Source organism: Jatropha curcas, chromosome 6, assembly GCF_041381405.1.
Source record: "Jatropha curcas cultivar XTBG-Jc1 chromosome 6, XTBG_Jcur_1.0, whole genome shotgun sequence".
NCBI lineage: Eukaryota > Viridiplantae > Streptophyta > Magnoliopsida > Malpighiales > Euphorbiaceae > Jatropha > Jatropha curcas.
The window spans coordinates 19,900,541-19,906,193 of record NC_143156.1 but is presented as its reverse complement, the minus strand read 5'-3'; the positions used below and the strand labels follow the sequence as shown (position 1 = coordinate 19,906,193).

Genomic DNA, 5,653 nt, shown 5'->3' with positions numbered 1-5,653 from the left:
TCCATGATTATGATAGCATGAATGACTTGTAAAAATGTTTGTTCATGTTGACTCCAGAAGAAGCATAGTTTATGTTGCTTCTGAACAAATGATTTTTCTATGAAAATTCTTCTTCTCTGAACACTTTGAAAAATAAATTTTCAAGTGTGGAGTTCTAAAGTTTTGATAAATGAAGGATTGTTTTATAAATGACAATGAAGTCACTTGTATAAATTCATGAGCTATGAAGTATATTGGTTTATGACTTAAACAAGAAAATAACATATATGTATATACAGATGTAAGATGTAGTGTAACCTTGTATGGTTGTGTACGCAAAGCTATGTTAAGTCATGCATGATTAAGATTATAAAGGTTAAGTTGGAGTTAAATGATGTGAATGTGAAATGCATGCATAAAATGCATGAATGTGTGTACATGTGCCTATGGAAGGAAGGAGTATGTTGAGGATGAGTTGTTAGTATTATCTAATAAGAAAACGAACTGATTTGGATTTAAGGACATTAGAATCTATGTAAGAAGAGTATTGAAGTTTACATGATTTTGGTTAATGGAATCTATTATGACTATTGAGATAAGCATTTTGCTGATAGAATACATATATACATATATTCATTGGTGTATTTACATATATGATCTTAATGATGAATGATTTGATGTGATTTGCTCTAAGAATGGGTGATGAGTATTTTGCATAAGCACTAATGTTGGTGGAATGAAACATTATTTAAAGCCATTCATGAGAGGTGATTTCTATTTATGAGAACTATTTACTATTTGGTGGAGTCAAGTATATTGTGGTGTTCATAAGCTATTTTGCAACTGTATGAATATCAGGAATAATATAAAGTACTATGGTTATAAGAAAGGTATGGTGATTCTTAGGAAGAAGTAAATTACTTAAATCTTGATGAGCCTAGTAGTGGATCTTGTATGAATTGTGGCATCTTATGGTTTAATATGGTATAAGTATGAATTAAATTCAACGAGATTTAATCTTTTGAGGTTTACAGTACTTGGTGCATTCTCGATGTTATGTAAGTTAGAAATAAAGAGTGATTCGAAAAAAAAACAAAAAAAAAAAAAGTAAACGACTCCCAAACACCAAATGAAGATACTTATGTTATATAAATATTGGACCATGATGATTAAGTGAAATGATGAATGACATTGGACATGGAGAGATAGTTGTCCAACTATTGAATTGATGTTATACCAAGAAATTAGGTAAGTAAGAATGGATCTAGTCATGTTATTGAATTATTAAGAAAAGCATCAATTACAGAGGTGAAGGAGTATGAATTGAGATGATAATCATTCAGAGTTTTTGTGACAAATTAGGAATCATGGTTATTAAGATTCGATGGACATAAAGGAATGATGCATCAGAGTATATACAAGATCGGACTTACTATACTTTGAGAGTTCATGAATATGTACAAATTGTGGTTCGTGTTGATTTCACTATATTTATATGAGAATAAATTCTAAGCCAAAATGATCAAGATTTTATAAGTGATCATTCTTCAGATAGAAAAGATTGGTTAAACGCTAATAGAAGTATTTATAAGTCATGGATGATTTATGGATTTATGTGAGCTATCTAGGATTCAAAAAAAAAAAAGAGAAAGGTGGAATTGCTATCACTTAGTGAATTCTATTTGGATGGAACTACCAAATCATTATGGATAAATGGTCAAGTTGAGATAATCTATATGGCACATTGCATGATTTGCATAACTTTGTGATTGTACTTTCATGTATTGACATTTGGAACTCTGGTTTCATTTTGTTTTCTTCTTGAGTGGAACTTGCAAGTATGCATGTATGACTATATGTATATATGCATGACAGTGGATGAGAAGAAGTACCATGACGGTACCATGACGACATGAAGTTATTCATACAGTTATGAACATAAACTATATGATCTCAGTATATGTGTCTATAATCTCATCATGCTTTATGAGAATTTACTTTATGCAAATCTTTGAATAGGCTATTGCAATGAAATGCCTTGATATGTATATGAGATGATGATATGATCTGTATATGATATGATATGTATCTGATACGCTGATATGTTTGGTATGAGCGGTATATAGGTCTTTGGATTGAGTGTTGATATGGACTGGATATATTAGCTAGTATGGATGTTCATTTGGGAGAATCATGTGGAGAACATAAGGCTAGTAAGTGCTCGCCGATTATCAAAGAATCAAATTGAGTTGGAAGCTATTATGAGAGTTATCAGTGTTTAATGTAAGTGAATTTCGAGGACGAAATTTGTTAAGAGGGGTAGAACTGTAACGTCCCATTTTCTATTGAATCGAGTTGATGCTTAGAGTCGAGTCGGGCTGATCTAAAACCCGGTTCGAGCCATTAGAGTCTAGAGTGGGCTAGAATGAAATAAGGAGAAGAAGTGGACTTACTTGAAGGAAACAAAAAGATCAAAGTATAAGGATTAGGACTTACTTGCACAAAAAGATAAAGTTGAGGTATTGAGTTGTACCATTTTGACACTTGAGGTACCATTTGGTAATTTTCACATAAAAATCAATGTAATTCTAGAGACTACCCGTGAGTTCCATTTCATTTTCATTTCTTCATCCTTATCTTCATCTTCTTCCTCTACTTTCCTCTTCCACTTTCCTTTCTCCATCACTTTTAATGGTAGTGAAGATTTTAATGGGATTCAAGCATTAATTCAACTTCTATTATATCCAAGTAAGTAAACCTTCTTGAATTTCATACTTGAATCATTTGGTGATATTTTTAGATGATTCATAAGAATTCTTATGTGTAGGAGAGGTGATCTCAAGGTAGAAGGAAGCTAAGAAGAAGATTCCAAGCTTGTTGAGTGAAGGTGTGCTATCTCCTTTAGTTTAATTCATTTCCTTGCATGATAATTTGTGCGATGTGTTGAAATGAGGAGATATGTTGCTTAATATTGAGTAAGACGACTGAAAATGGTGAAAAAGCATGAGATGAAATGAATAAATGAAGTAGATATTGAGTTCATGCTGAAACAAGTTTTGCTGGAAAAGTTACCAGTAACTTCACCTTGATTTTTACCCTATTTAACGATGGAATTAGGAAGTGTCATAGAATAGTTATTTGTTCCTCTATGTGTTAGCTTTACATGGGTTTTTGAATCACCCAAATCGGAGTTGTATATTGTGAGATATGACCAAAAGAGTACAGACTACGCAGGCTAGAAAACACGTCGCGCGCTCGCGAATTGTGTCTGGAAACTCTCTGACTCTCATTTGCACTTCTCGCGCTCGCGACTTTGCATGACACACTCGCGAATTGTGTTCTGATGCTCTTTTGGACTTCATTTTCAATGCAATTGTATTCCTTTGCTCAACTTGTATGCCTCCAATCATTTTAAAACAAAAAGACAACATTAGAACATGCATCAAAACAACATGCAAGCATGCAAATGATGTGAAATGAGGTAAACACAACTTGTAATTGTATTCTATGCAATTGTGAAATGATGTGAAATGGTGTGTGAAGTTATGAATTCTATGCAATTGTATTCCTTTTCTCAACTTGTATGTCTTCAATCATTTTAAAGCAAAAAGACAACATGAACACATGTATAAACACAAAATGCAAGCATGCAAATGGTGTGAAACTAACATGACACAAGTTGCCCGCTTGGCGAGGCTATCAGCATACAGGTAAGCAGTAAATTTTATGAAATGATGAAGCAGTTAATTTTATGACACAAGCAAGTGAAAATAACATGACACAAGCATGCAAATTATGACACAGTTACTATGCATTTGTTTTATCTATTGACATACCAACATTATGCTCCATTGAGGTTAGGTAGAAACCATGTAGATAAGGCTATGTCGCGACATAGAATAGCAGATCTGCGCCCCATACAGTTTGGTACTCCGGCTACAGGCCGTTGAGTGGATATGATTATATAGGCCATAGCAGCCAAGCATACAGTTTCATCCAGTTTCATACAGTTTTTCTTATCACTTCGGTTTCACTATAACCTTATGGAGCCATACAGATATCTTGACATAACATTGCATGAAGCATACAGTATACTAAACAGCAAGAAAGATCATCAAGGTAAAATGAAAGTATCATGATATGTGTGCTTACATTCCACATGTGAGTACATGTTTATTTCTACGTATGTATGTGCTTATATGTTTCTTTATTCATTGTGATATTCACTGAGTTTAATTAAAGTTGCAGAATTCATACAGCATAAAGAACATCAGGTAAGATCATGAAAGTATAATGCTATATATGCTTACAAGTTTATTTATTGAATCTTTAACAGTCATGAGATGTTATTAATCATAACTTGAAAGTGCATAAGTCATACAGCATAATGAATAGCAAGTAAGACAATGAACATATACTGTTATGTATTCTTACATGTTTATTGATTTCATTCATACAACACAATGAACAGCAGGTAAGATCATGATAGTATCATAATGTGTGATTAAAGGAGTTATGAGATAATTAGAACTAAATTATTTATGGTGTGAATTAGAAGTTTATTCTTTGCTATAAAGATGCATTGATGTTGAAATTTACTGAATCTATGATTTTCAATGCTATTATGCAAATTTGTATTTTAAGTTAGTTGCCATCACACTTTGTTAAGTATGTGAATTATGAGCACCACTGAGTTTTATACTCAGCGCGTCGATTTTTATCACGCGTAGGTTGAAGATCGTGGTTGCTACTTGAAGACTTGAAGAGTACTATCAAAGCAGAAGTGATTAATTTGGGAGTAGTAGATTGAGAGTTATATAATTAAGAATTATGGCATGTATTAAGATTTATGGCATGTATAATTATTACATTTGTTAGAGCTATGTGATTGTAAATATAAGTGAAGCATGTAATTATTTTGGTATAAGTAGCTGGAGATAAGAATAATACTTATGAAATGATTGAAGATGAAATATTTTACTATAGTTGGTATGATTAGGTCCTGAAAACTTGATATAGATCATGAATGCACTTAATTGCTGGCTATTACATGCGATTGAGGATTGATACAGTTATGACTATATATATATAAAGTGTTGTTATGTTATGATGATTAGTTGGAGATATTGAAAGTTTGAAGTTTAATTGGGAGTGTTTTATATTCATATTTAGCATACAGGATGATATCAGCATGACAGGATATAAGTTCAACCAGATTGTAGCGTCTCGGCTCGGTTCATTCGGGTTAACGGGTGGACCGGGAAGGGATGTTACATTGTTCCTCTTCAAGAAGTCAGCCGCCGCCTCAGCAGATAGCTCCAAAAGCTCATTAAATTTCTTATTGGATTCTGCTTCATATATTGAAAACACACATGCCTAGTATGCTTTCTTAAAGCCTTCTCCTCTATGCTTCTTCTTCCAGTTTGTATGAATGTGCATTGCACAATTTCTGCACTTAGCATTAGGGGCCAAATCTCTAATTGAATTCTCTAAACCCTATAAAGTAAAAAGAAAAAAAATACAAACCATAACAATTGTATAATCAACAACCCATAAAACCAATGCAAAGCAAATAAAATCAAAATTGTGACTAACCTTCTATTGGTCACTCACTATGGTAAGTCCAAGTCCTGTGGTTACACTTAGGTCTTCAAAGAGCAAGTTTAGAAACTAT

General features: G+C 32.8%; 1 long non-coding RNA gene across 1 annotated transcript; it reads left to right on the top strand.

The window, feature by feature from the left end:
- The first annotated feature begins 2,012 nt into the window (after nucleotides 1-2,012).
- LOC149495682 (uncharacterized) lies at nucleotides 2,013-4,970 on the top strand. The gene is made up of 3 exons (XR_016321199.1): nucleotides 2,013-2,727; nucleotides 2,807-2,866; nucleotides 4,710-4,970. It is a non-coding gene; the product is annotated as an uncharacterized LOC149495682 (long non-coding RNA).
- The last annotated feature ends 683 nt before the right edge of the window (nucleotides 4,971-5,653 follow it).